The sequence below is a fragment of the Pteropus alecto genome, unplaced genomic scaffold (genome assembly GCF_000325575.1).
Source record: "Pteropus alecto unplaced genomic scaffold, ASM32557v1 scaffold7, whole genome shotgun sequence".
Lineage (NCBI taxonomy): Eukaryota > Metazoa > Chordata > Mammalia > Chiroptera > Pteropodidae > Pteropus > Pteropus alecto.
Genome location: NW_006494614.1, coordinates 4,740,567 through 4,763,090, shown reverse-complemented (window position 1 = coordinate 4,763,090; position 22,524 = coordinate 4,740,567). Strand labels below are relative to the sequence as shown.

The 22,524-nt window shown below is 33.0% G+C and overlaps 1 pseudogene; it reads right to left on the bottom strand.

Moving 5' to 3' along the window:
- Nucleotides 1-6,551: 6,551 nt before the first annotated feature.
- LOC112475042 lies at nt 6,552-6,669 on the bottom strand (annotated as a pseudogene).
- Nucleotides 6,670-22,524: the final 15,855 nt, after the last annotated feature.

The following is a 22,524-nucleotide window of genomic DNA, read 5'->3' as shown; positions in this document are numbered from 1 at the left end:
GTTATACCCTATCTAGAGAAAAGAGATAAATTATAGCATTTTTTTGCAATGGAATGCCATGATTCATTGACACAAGAATATACTTTTGATTTATTATTAAGTAGTATATACAAAATGATCATATGATCTAGTTTTTAAAAATTCTGTATATGTGTGTATACATGTATGAACATAGATACATAGTTATCAGATGATTCTGAACAATGGAATCATTGGCAAGTTTATTTTCTCCTCTTTATTAATCTGTATTTTGTTATAATAAGTTATTTTTTACATAAACTGTCAGTCTAATTACATGGTGGTTTCATGTTGGAGTCGAAGAAACCTGATTCTCTCTTGTATGCACCAGAAAAATAAAAATAATTCCTTAGGCAAACAGGCAGAGCAAAATAATTAGGCCCAATCATAATTTCCCTTTGTCAAATATCTACTTAAAATAAATTGTATGACTATAAGTGTCATAAAGTATTATCTGTTTTATTTGGAGAGGCTCCGAATAGCATGTTTTACTTAGTATTATTTTGGTAAAATAGTCAATGCAATAGGCAAAGAAATAAAAAAAAGATATAACTATTAGAAAGGAAAAGATAAATATCATTATTGCAGATATAATTGCATATCTTAAAAACATACAAAAATAAACTGAAAAAGTTTTAAAACTTGTAATAGAGATCAGTAGATGGCTAATTACATATACAATAAAAATAATTGTTTAAATAGCCAGTAAGAAGCAAATAATTTCAAAACCCGGAATACCAGTGCTCTCAATGAGACTATGAGTTATCTGATATCATAAAACAAATAGATTTCCAATTTGAATAAGTGAGATTCAACTCATTTATTTTCAACTAAAGTCTTTGTCAAATTTAGGAAAGCAATATTAGATAGATCATAGGTAGGTAGGTAGGTAGATAGATAGATAGATAGATAGATAGATAGATAGAAGATAAGAGAGAGAGAGAGATAACAGATAGATGATAGATATAGGTAGATTGATCTAAAAGGGCATCAATATAAATATATAAATATTAACAGTGAATGTACTCTAGATTATGACATTTTAGATTTAGCTATATATTGATTAACAGAATTAACAAGGAGCCTAACTGGGTTTTCCAAACATTATGCCTTTGAGAAATATATTCCAAGCTTCAACCACTTGACTGAAACCATTTTGGGAATAAAATACATTCTTAGTAACAAACTTATAATAATAAAAAAAACTAACTGTCAACAACACAACACACAATCACCTCTTTGATTTTTAAATTTCTTTTGTACTAATGATATGCTTTTTTCCCCAAAGACGTTTTACAATATACAGTAGATAATATTAGTACACCAAGATTTTCTTTACTATGGCCATAATTAAATAGTAAATCGTACCAAAGTATAATAATCTCTGTGGCAAATAGCTAGCTGTTCACCAATCAAACAGAAGCAAAATATCTATATCTATATCTACATATGTATATACATATATATATAGTTGTTGATGTTTGTTGTTGTTGTTGTTGTTGTTGTTGTTGTTGCTGCCGCTTCTGGGGACACAGCTAGACTGCAGTTCTGAGCCCCTCTTGCAGTTGGATATGGACACATGATTGTTTTAGTACATGATCTTTAAGGAGAAGTAATGTGTACCACTTCCAAGATTGGCTCATATAAATCTCCCATGAGCAATCTGCCACGTTTTTTACCCTCACTTCTGGCTGCTGATCATGTCTCTGGTGACCTTGGAATCTATATTGTAAGATGGCAAAGTAACCATCAGTCTTCCCTGGATGTCTGTATGGAGAAAGGTCAGCTATCAACCTGAATAACATCCCAGCACTATTAGATGAAGAAGAAAAAGTATTTTTTTTTAAGGCGCTGAAATTTTGGTGTCTATAACGTTAGCCTACTCAGCACTAATACAGTCTCTACGTCTCCTATCATCAATCTTTTCCTCTAGCTTTCAACTTTCAATTTATGATTACTTGTAGTGTTACTCTCTGCCTTTTATTTGCTTTCCAGAAAACTTCCTGCCTTTAATCCCTGGCAATTTAGTTCTAAAAAATCTCACTTGTAATATAGCTAACAAAAATTGTTCAAAGTTTATAGAGTAATGTTCATATTTTCCCTCAGCTTCAAAGCTGACAAATTATTTTTTATATTCTTACTTTTATAAGAACATTCATATAGCTTAATGTAAGAAGACTAAATGCTTGTTTTTATATTAACATATTTTACTAAAACTTTGATTTGTAATTGTTTTTCCTGTTAGTATTCTTTAATTATTTGGTAATGAACATGATTTATTTATGTAATTTTTAATGAAAAAAGGGGAGAAAGCCTTGTTAAAGTAGATATTTATTCCCCTGTTCACTTAAAATTTTTAATTTAACTAAACTCGAGTTCAGGTATTTGCAAAAATTTCTATCATTTCCAATTTGGCTTTAATTTCTTAAAAATATCATGTGTACAGGCCTGTCATAGTCACAAACATTGACAAGACAGCATGCAACCAGAGGATGCTCTTCCTTTCTAATTTCCACCTTCAATTCTCTAACATCTTCCATATTAGGAACTGAAAAGCTATGCCCCACTTCAAAGCCTTCCATAAATAACTACTAAAACAATCTTCTGGCCTGTAGGGGCCAAACTTCTAAACTCTGATTTTCAAAAATCCCTGGATCATTCATGGTCTGTCCAACTCTACTGTTTGCCTCTCTGTGAACATTCCTTAATTCCTCAAACATATGTACTCAATATCTCCATTCATACAATTTTATTTTATGCTGTATATGATGCTTTCCAGAACAAGTCTTTTATCAGAGCAATCTTAATCTCTTCTGTGCTCCTTAAACTGTGAATTCCTTGAGATCAGCAACTGTGTCTTATTTTCTTTATATTTTCTATCTCTTTAGCACCATAGAATTAATACACATAATGTTTGATGAATTTAATGAATTTCATCAAGTTAAATAGATCAAATACCTAAATTTAGTCAATATTTCTGCTTCTAATCTTCTACTGAAATCCTGTTTTTATTACGACTCCAGGTAATAGGATTACTTCCTTCCAAGAATAAGATATGGATACTAGTGGCAAGAATACAGGAGTTCTGGAAGGAATAAATGGAAAGAAAGTTGTTTCTGAAATCACTAGTACAAATCGTTTTAGGAAAAAGAAAAATGAACAGCAGTTTTGGTGACATGAATTCTAGAATTTTTAGATTTAGCTACATATTGATTAATAGAATTGATAGGGAATCTAACCAGTTTTTCAAACATTATGCCTTTGAGAAATATATTCCAAGTTTCAAACCACTTGGCTGAAGCTGTTTTTGAAATAAAATATATTCTTAGTAACAAACTTAAAATATTAAAAAAATAACTGACACTGTCAACAACACAACCCACAATCAATCCTAGAAGTGTATTCTTTCCAGTTCTCAGTTTAGTTGATACACTGTGTTAGATAGAATGATAGATCTTTTTGAAATTTTACGATCCATCTTGAGTAGAAGGTTTTGTAGTGTTGTCAGGTATAAGAGTTATGTATACTCCACAAATATTTGTCATATCATAGAAAGCTTCAACTTAGAGAGGAGGTATATAACTTTCTTTGTTCTATTTAATCTCACTGAGTTACTATGTTTTATGTTTTAAGAGCAAATATAACTGAAATACAGAGCAACATGAAAATAACAGTGAAAATTCAGAAATGGTATTTCATAATCCGGACCCTGTCAACCTATAATTTCCACAAAAGGCTTTTTAAAAAGAGGATAGAAACATTTACGATACATTTTTAATATTTATCACTAACTTTCACTCCAACAGAATTTCTATGTTGCACAAATCTAGAAGGATTCTGTTTTCAAAAACTGCAATTAAATGTGTTACATATATACAATGGAATATTACTCATCCGTAAAAAGGAATGAAGTTCTGATACATGATGCAACAAGGATAAAACTCGAAAACATTATGTTGAATGAAATAAGCCTTACTAAAAAGGGACAAATACTGGGTGACTCCACTTATATGAAGTATCTAAAAGTGGCAACTCAATAGAAACAGAAAACAGAACAGAGGACAGGGAGCTGCAGAGAGGAGGGACTCGGAAGTTAGCTGCTACTTAACAATTACAAAGTTTGTTTGAGTTGATGAAAAAGTTTTGACAATAGAAAGTGATAATGGTTGTGCAACATTGTGACTGTGATTAATGCCACTGATTTATACACTTAAAAATGGTTAAAATGGCAAATTTTATGCTATATACTTTACCACAAAAAAAAAAAAATCCTGAAAAAAATTGCAGTTAATGAACAGTGACATGGCCAAAAGAAAGCATAGCATTGAACTTTATACCTGTGACAACCCTGACATTTTTAACTTAGGTGAAAATTTTTATTCCTGTTCAGGAATGTAACCAAGAATTGAGGATACTTCAAGTAGCCATATTATTAACACTGACTAGTTATTTGGAAGAAGGAAAAAAAAACAACTAGATTTTGTGGAAATAAACAACTATGTCTTTGGAATCTACACTATAATTTTAAAAGTTCTCCCCAATCAAGATTTGATTTTTGAGACTGGTGGAAGAAATAATGATTGAATAAATTAAGGAATTATTTGCAGGTGGTGGAATATGAATGATCTTATTAAATAGTCAAAATATATTTTAAATATATACTTATATCAATCAAAAAAAAGATTCAGACTATAATAAAGAATAAAAAGCATTTATCTGAGCAAAAGGATTGCAATTTGAGAGGTACGGATTCAGGTAAGCAACCCAAACTGCACTCCAGAGAACAAAGAATAGCAAGCAGAGTTTATAAAGGAAAAAAAGATAAAATGTAGTTTTTCGTGCACATGAACAACTGCTTGCTAAATTAATAGGGATTGGTTTGTTCCAGTATGCAAACAAGGGGGCAAAAACTACAAGAAAGAGGTACAGTCCATATGTGTCCATAGGCAGTTGTGATTCCATGATGTTTATGGCTTGGCCTTGAGCTGTGTTTAGCAGCAGCTTTAGCAACTTGATAGCAGCTCTGAGAACTGAGACACAAGATATACATAAGGAAGTTCCCACTTCCTTAATAGCCTCCTGACTCTATTTTAATTGATTCTCTTAGCAATACTTGACTCTATTTTATTTTTCTATTATCAATTATATAAAAAATAAAGACAGCACTAAGTAATTTATAAAATAGAAAATATAAAAATAAAAAAGGCAGATTACTAAATAAAAAGGCAATTAGTGACAGTGTACTTCTCTTAAATTAGTTTAATTATCACTATTTAATAAATTTGTTTTGATATCTGATTCCAAGAGAATTATTTGACATGTTGATACATTTTTAAAGACAATCAAGTAATGGAGGCAGTCAAGCAGAGCAGAAAAGAAAAAAGAATTGAGAAAAAGCAGTCCTTGTACTATTCTTCTGGCAAATAATGTAGACACTGAGTTGTTAAAATTGAATTATGAAAGTTTAACTGTTCAATTATCTGTTTGAGGCTTCAGCAGGTTCATGGCCCTTGACTGAGCAGTTTTGTGGTGAGTGATGGGTGGCTTCTGCATGGCTTCTGACTTTTGAAGAAAGTGATGCCCATGCATAGAGGTTATTCTTTTTCTCTTTTGCAGGCCACTTTGCAGCCACTTACATATGTAGAAAGTATTTCAAGTCTTATCTAGAGGTCAAATTTTTTTGAATCTGTTAAGATAGGTTTAAACTATAGTGCAAGAAATCAATTTTATTCTTGAATTTTTTTCCCATTGGTCCCAAAGCTCCTTTCTCTCATACCATTTAATATAATTAAATCTTCGACATTTCTTCCAACAGATTCTAAGAAAGAGAATTTAACAATTGGCACCATCACTTGGTTCAATGTCACTGCATCTTTCCCAAACAATAAATTGGTACTACAATGGTATTTCTTTTCTTTTTCCACCAGAGAAAACCTGCAAAGTCATTTGAAATCTGTCATTTTGCATGAAGGACATTACCTTCTTTATTCTCTAAAGAATGATAAGTTGAATAAATATCTCGTTCTTTGGATATAAATTACGTGTTGATTTCAAAGAGATATGATGTGATTCAGAAAGTGTCTGGTATAATCATATATATGATTGTGAAGCCAGGCTTGGCTTCATCATGGGAGAATTGTTTCCACCTATGCTTTTCTATCAGTCCCAGCTAGGTCTACCAGAGTTACACACACTGATATCTTTCATCTCTTCTTTTGACTTTCCTCCTTAATGTTAGCATTTCTCACATTCCACCTGTACCAGAAGAAGGAAAGTTTGAAGGAGATAAAGCAACACAGAAGTTGACAAAAAAATTCGATTTTATAAGGTGAGAGAAAATTTAAAAACTCTCTCCACCAGAACAAATTTAAATTTACAGAAATTAAGAGATAGTGCAGATTTCCAACACAGAGCACACCCAGATTCTCCCATTATTAACATATTACATTAGTCTGACACATTTGTTATAATTAATGAGTTGTGGGTGACACATCATTATTAATTAAAGTGTATTCACTTTTTTTTTTTTTTAATGCCTACAGCACCTGGTCTTCCTAGGTGGTCTCCAATCCAAGTACTAACCAGGCCTGACTCTGCTTAGCTTCTGAGATCAGACGAGATTGGGCTATTCAGGGTGGCATGGCCATAGACAGTTTATTCACTTTTTTTAGTTCTTACTTAATATATCTTTTCTGTTCCAGGATCTTACCCATAATTCCACATTACATTTAGTTGTCATGTTCCCTTAGGTTCTTTTTAGCTATGACAATTTATTGGTCTTTTCTTTTTAGTGACACTATTTTGAGGAGTACTAGTCAGCTATTTTGTATTTCTATTGGAATTTGTCTTATGTTGTTCTCATGATTAGACATGAGTTATAGGTTTGGGATAGGAAGGTCACAGAGATACTGTGCCACTTTTAGTCACATCTTATCAAGAGCACAAGCAATCAACATGATTTATCACTGTTGTTAAATTTGATCACTTGACTGAGTAGTGATTTCTTCACTGTAAAGTTACTCTATTTTCCCCCTTTTCATACTGAACTCTGGAACGAAGTCAAAATCATAGCCTTCACTTAAGGAATATGGAGTTATGCTCATTGCGCGAGGGCAGAGTATCTATGTAAATTGTCTGGAATTCTTCTGCATAGGATGTTTGTTTCTTCTCCCCATCTATTAAGTTACCCAAACTTTTATTTATATCAGCATGTATTCATAGATATTTATTTTATACTTTATTTTGTTGTTTAAATTTTTCTAGATTTAGTCATCGGAAGCTCTTTCAATTGGCTTCTATGCCCCTTTGACAAACTCTTATCAATTAATTTTTAAAATTTCTTTTTACCAATTTCTTACTTTCTGGTACTTCAAGATTCTCTAGGCTTATCTTGTATATTTTCTGCCTAATCCTAGAAGCAAGCATTTCTCTAGGGAAGCCTGATTCCTGTCTTTGGAGAACTCTATTAGAAACCAAGACTTGAACACTAGGTGCACTTGTTACTACAGCAGTGTCATTTCTTTTAGGCTGTCTCAGCTGACAGAACAAAGAAATATATGTGTGCATACTATTCTGCATTTATACACATACAGTAGATACTCATTTTTTGTGGATTTCATATTCGTGAATTTTCCTACTTGCTAATATTTATTTGTAACCCCAAAATCAATACTCACTGTACTTTCACAGTCATTTATAAACATGGACAAGTCAATAAAATATTTGAGTCATCTCACATGTATATCCCAGCTGAGTTCAAACAAGGTGACATTCTACCTCCTTGTTTCAGCTCTCATCAAGTAAACAAGTATCCTTTTTATGGTGTATTTAGTGCCTGATTTTTTACAATTTGTGTGTTATGTTTGTGATTTTTCTGTTTAAAATAATCTCCAAGTATAGCACTGAAGCACTTTCTAGTGTTTCTAAGTTCAAGAAAGTTTGTGATGTGCCTCAAGAAGAAAATACTTATATTAGATAAGATTTATTCAGGCATGAGTTATAGTGTTGTTGACTCTGGGTTCAATGCTAAAGAATCAACAATATATATAAACTAAGATATCTTTAAACAAAAATACACATAAAACAAGTTATGTATTGATTGCTTAAAAAAAATATTGTGACCAGAGACTAACAAGAATCTACTCCTGTATTTCCCCTAAAAGCAGTGGCTCAGCATGTGCTTATTCAGCATTTTTATTAACTTTATAGAAACATAACTATAATGAATAAGAAGAATCAATTTATAAGTATTTATAGGGTGATCTGTATCTATATTAAACTCAACATGAGTTCTTACTGATGACACCAGCTCTGAACTACTACTGCATGGACTGTTCTAGCCTCCTCCCCTTGATTATCTGTAAACTTCCACTCTAACAACAATTCATTCACTTAATTGTCCAAATCCAGTAAACTTGTATAGCAGTATTAGAACTGTCAATTCATACCCTTAGGGAAAAATTTCATCAACTCTAGAACATTGCTTATGCGTGGTTCCTTTTGCTTTAGTCTTATAGGCTCAACTCATTTCCAAAGTTACTTAGTCAGCACCTTTTCATGACAACCTCTTCAATGAGACTGTTGTATATATTTCTAGTACAGTTATAGTCTCTCATCACAGTCTACATTCCTTTCTGGGAACACTGGCCTCCTAAATTGTTATTTTTTAAATTTTGCATAAATTAAAGTTTATTCTTTGTGCTATAAAGTTCTACATGTTTTGATGAATGCATAATGTCATGTATCCACTATTAGTAGAGTATCTATAGAATAGGTTAATCATTCTAAAAATCCCCTGGACTTCAATTCTTTAACCCTTTCCTTCTACTCCCAAACCCCTGGCAACCACTAATCTTTTTACTGTCTATAGTTTTGTCTTTCCCAGAATGTCCTATAATTGGCATTATACACTTCAGAATGGCTTCTTTCATATATAACATATATTTGTTTCCTCCATGTTTTTTCATATTTTTATCATTAAATAATAATCTATTGTATGGATATACTGGTTTATTTATCAATTCATCTTGAAAGATTTTGTGTATACATAAATTTTTAAATCAATTGGGCAAATATCTAGAAGTGTGATTGCTGGATTACATGGTAGGGTTATGTTTCCTTCTTTATTTCTAAATTTCTCTCCCTTCACCACCATCGAAATACGGCATTGTGCCAAGTTGGTCTCAGGTGAATTCGCCTTCATGGGAATTAGGCTTAGTTGGCTTTACCACCTATGTCCAAGGTAAAACAATTTAAGTTAGAGATATCTGATAAAACATGACTAATGCAACTCAGCTCATTCTATTTTTTCCCAACAAAGTGTATCGAAATGAATACAAAGAGAAAAAAAATCTACAATGCAACAAGGAAATTGCTACAATAAAAAAAAGTAGTTTCTGTGTAAGCTATTTGCTAAAGACAGTGTAGTTTGGACCAAATTAATGAAGTATACCAAGAGATGATATATATTTATCAAGGTCTTTAACAATTACATATTTTCTTCAATTAGACAACAGAATAGCAGAGACCTGAGAGACCAAAAAAAAAGTTTCTTTTTCTTTCTTTCTTTCTTTCTTTCTTTCTTTCTTTCTTTCTTTCTTTCTTTCTTTCTTTCTTTCTTTCTTTCTTTCTTTCTTTCTTTCTTTCTTTCTTTCTTTTTTGAACAGAGAAGAATGTTTAAGAGAGGTGGACAATCAGGAAAATAAAAAATACCGTGTGGGCCATTTCTGCTACACAAAACAAAGCATGTTTAAATGAATATACCTAGAAAGGAACAAAGAAGTGAAAAATGAGAAAGAGAATGGTAAATATTAGAAAAGCAAAAAGAGATACAAAATATGGAGAAGATAACAGAGTAAAAGAAGCAGAAAGAAATTAAAGATGTAAAGAAAGTTTTAAAAAGCTGAGTTTGTTAGTCAGATAATAATAAAACTCTTCCAGAAAAAAAATTCATGGTGAAGTTATTCAATATCCAATACGAGTGTTAGGGGGAAGACTACCAAATTCATGAACAAAGAAGAATGAAAAATCAGTCTGTATAAGTAAAAGTATTTTTTAATTTTTAAAGAAGAACATCAGGACTGAAATATGACATCGATATGAATCTGCAGGAAAAATATCTCCATCTCTATCAACTATCTACTATCTATCCATCTATCTATCTATCTATCTATCTATCTATCTATCTATCTATCTATCTATCATCTATCTATCATCTGTCATCTATCTATCTTTTACCCATCTATATTTCATATTGAAATTAAGCCAAAATATTAATCTAAATAAAGAACTCTTAAACAGAGAATCTTTGTTATAGTCATTTTAATTTAAAAAAAAAGGTATTTATAGGAATTAATGTAAGGATAAAAAATTAAGAAAATTCTGGATTTGGAGAGTAAAAGTTGAGGGGTATATGTATACATGTGCTAATATTTTCAGAATTTGTAATCAAATAGATATTATCTTATGTAGATCAATAAAATAAAACAATTTTTCTTCATCCTAATAGAAGGAACTGCAAAGGTGTCAGTCACCCATAAGGTTTGCAGATGTTATCATTGCTGTATAAACAACTCTTTTGAACAAACAGTGTTCCAAGTCTTTGGATGACACCTTCCCTTGAACAACTGGCAGCTAATCTGACTACTTTTCCACCTCTCACTAAATATTTGCAAGGCCATTTTCACACTAATCCTATAAAATATTAGAATAAAAAAAAATGAAACGAACCATTTCCTGGAGCACGGTGTCCTTTGCAATTTCCCATTGTAGTTTCTCTTCTGTACATCTCTCCAAGGAAATTAGAGTGTGAGGAATCAGCATCCTTCATCTTATTGTCCCTCTGATTATAAATTTCCTTAATACACCTGTTTTTTGTGACTAAACCAGGTAGCATTGTGACATTTGCCTTAGCCTACGATTCTGTAAAACCATTCCACTTTACAAGAAAATTCATGCTGTTGTTCTCCTTGAATTATTTATATTCTTTTTAAGCATCATAGCCTATTGTTGGCACATAGCAATTAATTAAGTCATAAATTCACTGGTTACATTTTAGTTTTCTTAATAAGATTTCAGAGAAACCAAATTCTCACCAGCAATATATCCATAAATCATATTTCAGAAAGTTACTTCTGAAGGTAATAATTTAAACTTTTTAATTGATTCTAATTTCATGTTATTTAAAGAGCACACTTTTCTGATATTGGTACCAAGTTCTGGGGGTACACCAAATCTAGCCCTTGGTATCTCATATACTGTTTGAGAAAGTGATCAATAATCCATAATTGAAAATCATCTATGAGTGTAAGACATAAACTTAAGAAAAAGCAGAAATATATAAGCTACAAAAGATTACATTATTTGAATGATACTAGAAAGATAATACAATTGTTTGTCTAAGTTTTGAATTGTAATTATTGCAATAAATAATAATTATGTATTAGATAGCATTCAGTCTGTACTTCTTTAACTAGGAGACCTAACAGTACAGTTCTTCTAGCTAAATGGAGACATTATTCTCTCTCAGTATCAGCCTCAGGTTGAGGCGTTATCTGGGTAGTCTGCTCTATGAGGTCATACAGGGTACAGATTTCATCCTGCTACTTTGCCATGTCCTGTTACTGTTTTTTATTTCATGTTTCCAGCAAACACACACCATAATGTCTGTGTTTCAGTCTGAACCAAGACTGGAAAAGAGAAGTGGATGGTGAACGACTTCCTTTTTAGTTTGTGACCATTTGTAAAGTGGCACGTATAACTTTCTTTCATATTCCATAGCCAAAATGTAGTCATGGAGCTATATCTAGCTTCTAAGGGAAGCTGGGAAATAGTCTGTAGGTGAGTGAACATAAGCTGAACTTAAACTTGAAAATTTCTGTTACTACAAAGAACAAAAGAACTTTTGCTGGAGGGGTGTGTGTGTGTGTGTGTGTGTGTGTGTTGTAGATGTTACCCTACTTCCTGTACTTAGAGAAGCATATAAAGGTCTTTTATACAGATGCCTTCTGAAAATTCCTAAAAGGCCACTGACAAATTTGGCAAGATTTCAAGATGTTAATTGTTTCACCATGTTTTCCTTGTCTAATTCCAATAGTTTTCTTTAAGTTATTTTATTTCAAGCTTCTCTTTCTTTATTTTATTTCATGCTTCCTGAAGAAAACTCAGCAAAAAGCAGAAAGGGTCTACTCCTCTGCACAAACTGAACTCAAGGAAATGAAATCTACTAGTGCATGAGTATTTCCTGTGTTATAATCCCAAGCACCCCCCAATTATCCTTCTCAGAGGTATTTCTAAGTGTAGTAAACTGATAAACTCAATGACACTAAAGTTGCATTTATTCACCCAAACCCAAAAAGGTGATTTGTTTTTGCTGGTACTTCCACTTTTCTTTTTGATAGAGTACTGTTTTGAACTTTTTCACTTCCCTCCAACATCCACAAACACTTCCTTTCCTCCTTCACTGATGATCTTCACCGCATACTATTTATGCCTTTGTATAGATGTTGGCTGGACCCAGTGACTTGATTCTGGCAATAGAATGCAGAAAAGTATTAGGATGTCAATTCAGAGATTAGGGTACAAAAAGACTATAAGTTCCATCTCGCCCCTTTGAATCTTGCTGTCTAATGGATGATTCGCTCCAGAGGACATGGCTACTGTGATTTGAGTAATGCTATGAAGAAGCTTAGGTGGCAAGAAACCAGTGTCTACAGACAACGACCAGCAAGGACCTGAGCTCTGTCAATAACCATGTGAGTCAGAGTAGAAGAAAATTCTGACCAAGTGCAGCCTCCAATGACTGCACCTTCAGCTCATACTTTGATTGCAGCCTCATTAGAGATTCTGCACCAGAGGATGAATGACCCATAGACTTATAAAATAATAGATGTATAATAGATGTTTGTTTTATGCCTCTAAAATATAGGGTAATTTGTTATGCACCAATGGATTGTTAATACAGCAAGTATTGTCTGTAATCGGATAAAACTACCTTATCTTTCCACAAATCATCCTCCTACTCCTGTTCTACATATTGTATTCTCTCCTATCACAATGGAAGGAACATTTCTAATCCAATCTGAGCCAAACTATAATCTCTGCTGCCTTGAGCCTTGTCCAGATGCCATCTGCTCTGTTCCTGGAGATTCTGCAATGGGGAGACATCCGGTTGAATCTCACAAGGTGAGACACAGAAAGACTGAGGGCTGTAATTCCAGTTAACTCTCTCTTAAATCGCTGGGAAAAACTGCCTCAGAATAATCTTAATGCAAATATGATGCAACACTATGAGATATGCAAATATGATGCAACACTATTTCTTGAAAACTAACCAATCTTGTCTATACATGGTGTATTTCTTCTGACTAGCGTAATGAAGGGCCACCCAAATTGACTAAACTATTTATATGTTCATTATCTAGACAAAAGTCACTTTGTTCATATAATTCTGGTCATTTTAAAACAATAATTACAGTTTTATGCCAACACACCCCAAAATGTCAATTTTATAATATAATTACATATGGCCATATGTTTCACAGTTCTAGTTCCCCAACGTTCTCTCCAGAAGGATTGGTCTGGGGGTGTGGGGAGATGATAGTGGAAGGATTACAAAGAAAGCAAGAAGCTCAGAGAGCTTCTTAAACGTCAACTGATCGTGTATAAATTATATGACATTAAACATGATTTAAGTTCGCTGAGCTTGTTTTTCAACTTTAAAATGTATCTACTTATACTCACTATTTAGGTTTAGATCCAAATACTCAAGAGTAAATTAGACTTCTGAATATTGATTTTAGTCTTGTAATCTCAATTGGAAGATACTTATATTCTAAAGTCAAAATTAGTAGCCTTTTACTTTCCCTCCAGCCAGTCAAAGCAATTGGAAATTTTTAGCACTTTTCATACAGGATAAGTGAAAAAGAGTATGTGTCATGTGCAAGCAGGCAGCCCCCAGGAGAGACTAAATCCTACCTATACTGAGTTCTAGTTTCACTACTCAGAAATACTATTTCTCTATGTACAGAATAGAAAAGAGACCAGCAACTTGCCCTCCAACACCTTTTTCTCCTCAAAATATCAGCTGTTAGTCTGTAAAGAAAATTGTCAAGTGTAAGACAAGAATTATTCTCCAATGCTATCTTCACTGGGTACTCACAGGGACCAAAGAAGATAATACTAAATGTTTGGTGCATCACCAGTAATATAAAAGAAGCTCAGTAAATTATAAGTTGGTATAACTGTGTTGTTGTTATAGTAAACCCTGACAAGTCTGAAATGAAGTTGGCTAAGCATTCATTTTCACGTACAAGTGGTATATTGTTTCCTTAATGTAGGAAATCCAACCCTGTCAATCTACTCAAACCACGTTATAGTCCCTCCAGTGAGGTCGTCATCACCTCCACCTGCCACTCTAACTTTCACCTCCACAAATATTATGCTTATAAGTGACAATATTTTTTTCTAGAGCACTACTGTCATCGATGTAAAAATAAAAAGCAGGTTATTCATGGGGAAAATGATTTATAACTTTAAGCACCAGTTTTATAACTGTAGTTTAAAGACCTTTTTACAAACTGTTCAATTTGTTGCAAAGCATTATCAGATTACCTTTATCAAACTTACAGTGACACTTCTGAAAAGGACAAATAGAAATAAATAAATTACCAAAAATGAATAGAGAGAAAAGAAAGGTTGCTTAAAAGAAGATTAGAATAAATTAGACTTCCTATCAGGAATACTGAAAAGAAGAAATCAATAGATCAATGTCATAACATTCTAAGGAACTGTAATAGTAAATGTAGAATTATAAGTTCTTTTTCCATAATTCAAGAGCAAAGATTAAAAAACTCCTTTTAGATATACAAGGCTCATAAAATTACCTATATAGTATATAACAGGTTACATTATATAAATATATAATATATACAAATACATATAAACTATATAACTATCATATGTGAGAACATACATAATTATATCATATGCATAATTTCAATAAGAATTTTAAAAAGAAATGCGTAAAGTTTACTGAAATTTGGTAACTAATAATGAAAAAAATATTTAGTAACCATTTAGAACTAAAATCCAAGACAGAACGATATGGATATACCTGTGATATACCAAAAAAAAAATGAGATAGATTAACATGGGATGTCTAAGTAGTTAAGAGGATCATCATATTCTCATTTTCAGGAATAAGGTATTGCCATTGGTCATTTTTTTTGTATCTCATCTGATAATTAAATATAAAATATTGATGTAAAAAATTTGAAGATAACTACTAGAATGAAAATGAATATAAGAATGAAATAAATATAAACTAAAAAAAGGAAAAGAAATGTCAAACAAATAAAAATAAAAGTCAAGTAATTTAACAAGGAAAAATAAGAAAAAGAAATAAGCATAATAAGTAACAATAACAAAATATGATCATACAAAGATAATAATTTTATGAGAGTAGAGTTAAAGCCATCAACTAAAAAGAACTTTCATATCTTACCAAAGTTATTCTAAGTATGTGTTATTACCTGTAAAGCAAAAAACTCAGAAAATTTGATATGCATTGATACAATAAGATATACTAGCCCAAAACAAGCACAAGCAAAGCTAGTAACAATCTTAATATTTTGAAGTCGAATTCAATGTAGGGGAAAAGCCATGAAAAGAAACAGAAGAATCTTAAACACATATTACTAAGTAAAAGAAGCCAATCTGAAAAGGCTGCTAACTATATGATTCCAACTATATGACAATCTGGAAAAGACAAAGGCTAGGGGTTAAAGGAGAGGGAAGAATGATTAAGTGGAGCACAGAGGATTTTTAGGTCAATGAAATGATTCTGTATGCTATTCTGATGGTGGATATATGCCATTATACACTTGTCAAAAATATGTAACACTCGGAGTAAACCGTAATGAGGTGCTGAATGTAGGCATTGAGGAAGATTGTGTGTAGAGTGGGGATAGGGGTATACAGGAACTCTCTGTACCTTCTGCTCAATTTTGCTGTAAACCTAAAACTGCTCTAAAAAAATAAAGTCTATTAAAGAGAGAGAAAAACCACTCATATATTACTATTTATGATTTAAAATTATTTTAAATGGATAATTTAGAGTACACTCTGAATCTGCAAATTGATTTTAATGCTTAGCAGGATTTTAATAATAAAACAATAAAAGAAGACTTGAAAAATAAAAATGAAAACCCTGAGGATCAGATGAGAACACAACATTAACAAATTGACAAAACTTTTTAGTTCAAGAAAATGAAAATAAAATTTATATTACTATCATAGCATAGTCATTTTTTAATATCTTATGAAAGCTGATAAACATAACAGATAGCATATATAAAGGGCTAACTATATTCCAGGCACTCTTGCTAAAGATTTTGTATGCAGTAACTCTTTAAATCATTGCAAAAAATCCCACACATTGGGTACTGTTATTTTATTTCCATCTTGTAGACAAGGGAAGTGATGGAGTACATTAATGGCTTTTCTAGTACAGAATGATCTTTACATTCTTTTTTTTAAAAAACTCACACTTGGTGATGACGTTGTGTTCTTTTAATATGCTTCTAGGGTTTTTTGTTAATATTTTAACTAGGCTTTTCCATTGATGATCCTAAGGGAGATTGGTCTGAAAGGAATATATGATATTTAATCTTCAGTATCTTTACTTGTTTGTACATGTGGACTTTTCATGAATTAAAAGTATTAGTAGTAGTAGACTCTTAATAATAATGGGCTACATGTTATCTTCTTGTATATATTGTAATTTCTGATACAGTTATGTTGGTGCTATATTATTTGGTACATAGATATTCATAATTGTTTAGTATGCATAAGAAGATGCCCATTACTATAATTATAAAATATCTCTCTTCATCTTTTCTTAACATGTTTTTTATTTGTATGACATCTTGTCTCTGATTAAGATTTCAATTCCTGCTTACTTCTTATGTGCATTTGCCTGGTATATGTTTGTCTATAATTTTTTCAAACATTCTGAGTGTCCTTGTTGAGGATATAAAACATAAAATTACTTTTTGTTTCATAAAACAATATAAAAATCTCAATTTTTACCTAGAAAATGAGATAATCCTATTTACATTTATTGGTGTGTTTACTCTTGGGTCTGCCATACTTGCTGTGTTATGTTTTTGCTTTTTAACTTGGTTTTGTGGTCTATTTTCTTTTATTGATTTTTGTATGTGTGTCTTAAGATTTATAAAGATTTTCATTTTATTCCATTACTTTTGTAATTACTTATTTATACATTAACTGCATTTCTCTATTTTATAGACTGAACCTGTTAGTTTGCTAAAATAATGGTAAAAAATAAAATTAGTATTTCTTGTTCCTCTTGTCTTCCTCTTTTACTACATGATTATTTGATATTACCTTGATTATAGTTTACCTTTGTATTGTTAAATATGTTAGGCTACTGATTTGTTCCTTTAAAAGATTTTATTTAAATCCTGGCCATTAGACATCAATGCTTTTATATCCTATCTTCTTTTGCTTTTCTCATACAAATTTTGTTTATATAATTTTTATATTTCCACAGTCTATAAGATTTATATTTTATTATTTTGCTCTAATTCTCATATCCTCACATTTTAGATGAACAGTTATATACATTCAATGTTTACAATCTCTCTTTGATCCAGAACGTCTGTTCCACTTATCTCTTAGAAAGCTAAATTCCATTTTCTATTCTAGTGATTTCCTGAAGATAGAATCACGAGAATAATATTCCCTTAGTTCTCACATGTTCAAAATTGTTTTAGAATTTAAAAAAAAACCCTTAGCTCTGACTATTTTCTTTAGTATCTTTTGGACTTTCTTCCACTGATGTTGAATGACTGACTCCATTCTGCTATGAATATTGTAGCGAGGGATTCTGAGGCCAGACTCAGTATTTTCCTTGTTAAGTCACTGATTGTTTTGCCTGCATGCCCAAAAGATTATTATATTTAAATTCTAGTTACTGTACTTAAATACATCTTGGGTGGTGATTATTCTGGGACAGTTTTACCTAGTAATTATTACGTATTTTAAAATTAAAATTTCAAGTCTTCTTTCATTTCAAGAATGCTTTTCTTTAATATTAAAAATTATATTTAAATACTTATTCTTTTCAATTTTTTTCTTCTTTAGGGTCTCTAATTATGTATGTGTTAGATTACATTTGCCTATCTTTTCCATCTTTCATGTTCTCTATTCCTGTTTATCTATTTCCACCTCATTTTGCTAGCTTTTCTCATTTCTGCCCTTGTTCTCTTATTGTGTTTACCTCAGTGTATATTTTAACTTATAATTCTTCTATATTCATTCTTTACTCATGATGGTTTTAATTTTTCTTCCATTTCTTTCCTGAGTTTTGCCAGCTTTGGGTCATCAGACTCTATTGTTTCATAAACCATCCCAAATTCTTGCATTTGTGCCTTATAGTTCTCATTCATAGATGCAATTCCTTCATTGTGCCCTTATGAAAATTCATAGCAGAATGTTGGGACAAATTTTTCAGCTTCTCCATGGCAACATTGTTCTAATGTGTGTTCTTCAACCATTGGTACATTTTTCTGCTCCTCTTTTTCCATATTATTTTTGTATTGATACTGTACCTGCTCTTCTTTTATTACCCATAATTAACCAAGTTAATTTTTTCTCATCTAGATTTCTGAGAAAAGGAGAGGGAGGAATAGCCATCTAGGATTTACAAAGTTTCAGTCTTCTCTGCTGTTAAAAATAAAGAAATAGACTGCTTTTTGCAAATATCACTCTTCCATTTTTATGTAGCCATCCATTACTTCAGACAGGACATATCCAAGAGGGCTTTTGTCACCAGCTCTACTCAAGTCAGTTTTCACATTGATTGCTGAAAATAAGATGTATATGATTTGTAAATTAAGAAGATCAATTTGCCTGCAGGAAATATTTTTTCTTGAGTTTTGTGAGGTTATCCACAACTGAGTCCTCTTTACATTTGCAATGCTTCTTTCTTTCCCCCTTTGCAGCTAGAGCCTAGTTTCAGTTCCTGAAGTCAGTGTTGCAGCCAAGGGAAAGGGCTTTTGCATTTCACAGTGAAACTCTCACTTTCAAGAATCATATTTTTATCAATGTTTTCTAAGATTATATATCATTGGGCCCACTATCTGCTCTTCTTTCTCTTCTGCGACTTCTGGTTAATCTCAGCAGTTTTACCATCTTGTAAACACATTTGGAAAACTACAGATTATTTATCTCTCGATTTTACTGAAAATAGAATTTGCATTTGTTTGTTTGATTGTTCATTTAATTCTCCTTGCTGCTTGGTATATTCTTCAGAAGGAGAAAGAGACAGTTGCTCATCTTCATTCCAGATTCTGTTCACGTATTCAGCAGTATATATATAATTTTTTTAGAAGTACCTACAACTTCAAAGACATTTATTAATCTCTGTTTTCCCCACTGACATAAGAAGGTGTTAATTTTTTAAAAAATTTTGGCTCATTAAAATTTTCACTGGCCTAAAAAATTTCAATTGTTTCTTTTTGCTACAACAAATTTTACTTTTTTCCTTAAACCATCTTCCTCCTCTTTTCTTTAACAATTCATGTAAGAATTGGCTATAAACATAGCCTAATAATCTGTATCCTTTTACTCATACTCTTGTTAATGCCTATAATTTAATTAATAAATATTTCTTCTTTGGGCTTCAGATTTATCATCATTATTATCATCATCATCACCACCATCAGCATATTTTTCTTAGTGGTAAAACACTGTTATTGGCTCATTAGACACAAAAACACAGTTACCAATTTTCTTCACTGTGGTATCCCTGGGACCTAATACAGTGCCTGCCCTCATAGGTGTTTATTAAATATATGTTCAGTAAATAGAGGAATGATATTCTTGTGCTAACCAATCTCTGGTACTTCTGCAGTATTTGTTTAAAAATAAAGGTTTCAGTCTTTCAGATTTTCAGAAATTTCAATGTGAGAATTTGTTTTCAACTAAGTAAATACAAGAATGTTTAAAATGAAGCTTTTCATTTTATTTATTTATTTGGCTTCCCCAGTTGTAATGCTTAACACAGTAACACAGGACACTAGTGGAGACATAGAAGGGGAAAGAATATGAAAGTGAAAGAATACTGTAGTACAGGTGACAGAAAAGTTTTCACCCAGCCCGAGAATCTAAATTGAAATCCAGTTCCTTTGGCAGGAGAACTTGAATGCTCCTCCATCTTTTATCACCTCATTGATTCTTGTCTCTTACAGGCCAAGTGGTTGGGAGTAGGAGTTAAAACTCATTTTTCTTGCTCTAAATGTCATCCCTTTACTTGACTTTAAGACATTTTAGCTAGCATTTTTTCTTTACCTTTTTACCTCTGTCCATAATCAAGTATAAGAGGAAAACAGCAAAAATTCTCAAAGGCAAATCATCTTTAAAAAGGAGGGGGGAGGAATATTCTAAAGAGGGATGAAAAAGTGAAGATTTAATGCTTTGTAACCACTCCCTGACTAAGCAGCTACTAGTATTTGAAAAATTTATTGCTTACTTCTATAATACAGCTACAGCTGAGAAGACTTAGAGTCAAATGAAATGTAGGTCCTACCAACCATTTTCCTTCTATGGTCTTCTTTGAAAGAATAGCATATGGTGAATTTGCATGGTGTGATGCTGAACATCTGGAGACAGTAGCACGTGCCTTTTAAAGCTGAGGTGTATAGAGGAGTTTGATATGTCCCCTTAATGCGTAGGTGTTCGCTCATTCAGATTATCAGGTAGATGTGAAACCAAATATTTTCATTGGCAGATATAATATACAGAAAAGATTCTAGCAATTTGAGAATACCTAGACCATCGAGTAATACTTTATCACCAACACTTTTTTTTCTCTTGTAAATATGTCTGAAAAGAGTTAGAGACTTTTCATCAACATTTGGATATATTTTATTGCATTAAAAAAGCTTCTCTATACTGCATTTACAGTTAAGAGTGCACCTATTTAATATGAGCACATTTGTTATGTAAGACATACTTAGTTAAAATAAAATGCCTAGTTTATTTACTCTAAAAATTAAGATCCTTTTACCTTTTAAAAAATGACTTAAGTAGTTGAAAGACTACTGAACACACACACACACACACACACACACACACACACACACACACAATCCGAAACTCCCTCTAGGGTGCTTATAGGGAGTACCTATAATTTGATCACGTTATGTTATTTTATTTGAGGAGAGTTTTACTACTTTCCTTTTTCTCTAGTCATATCTTATACACAAGTAATCAATTTGCTTCTTGCCTACCCTCAACTACCAAGTGAAGATTTTGAAACAAAAATATGGCTCATGGTAATCAGTCAATAATGTTCCAATGCTTTTTATATTTACTGAAAGTGTGGATTCACCCACTCTATCTTGTGAGTGTATAGGCGCTAAATATAGTATCTTTTCATGGGAGTCTGTGGTTTGCGAACAAACAGGACTGATTCATAGTCTAAAAAGCCAAGAAAATCCACAATATAGTCCAACCCTACCTAGGACTGGGCTAAAAACGAAAAGTTCTGCAATAAAAAAGATTGAGAGATATTTCAATTAAACGTGTTAAGTCATGTTCTGGTTTTCTAGGATGTTGGGAAAAGGGAAGAGGAGAACCAAGGTAGAAGGTAACAGACTGCCTGCCCTGTGCCCTTCGCACTTACAGCCATCCTAGGTCACTGAGAACATGGTCCCAGGAAATCAGGTCATAGGACTTTTTTTTTTTTTTACTTCTTTAGATGGTCTACCCGGATGGCAAACAAACACCGCCACCTCTGTCCAGGCGGCAGCTCCAAGGGACAGGAGATGGTGGCCTGCATCGAGCTCCCTGCTGGCGCCTTCTGGCCGGACACTTTGTGCCAAAGAGCGCCCAGAGAAGCAGACAGCAGTAGAGGGATGGCACAGATGTCACGGATGCACAATCATGATTATAATCTGACCAGAAAGGGGAAAGAAAGAGAGCAAGGGCCCGCAGGTTCCCACCCGGGAGCCACCGCAATGGAGTGGTCGGCGGTGTGTGCGCGCACAGGTGCCTCAAGCCAGTGGCGCTGAGAGCTGTCGCGGCCGACTCTAGGACGCAGAAGTAACCTCTAGTAACCTCTCCAGGACGCAGAAGCCCCGGCTGCTGCCGAGCCTGGGTAACCCCAGACTAAGCCTTGGGAGGAAGGGCCCAAGGAAAGGGCGCGAAGGGAGAAAGAGGGGAAGGGAGGTGGGGGAGGGGGAGAGACCCATGTCCTCATCTTGAATTTCTCCTCTATGAGCTCTTCTGGTGGGAACCTTTGATGGGCTCCTACGCGCCTCTCCCTCCCTCTTCTCCTCTCTGGGTGATCGTCTCCCCTTTTCCCCACTCTCCGCCTTCCACCCTTCCTCTCTCTCCTCCATCCCTTCCTCCCTCTCTCCCTCCCTCCCTCCCAGCCTCGTGTCTCCTCCCCTCCCCCTCGTCTCCCTCCCCTCCAGCGGC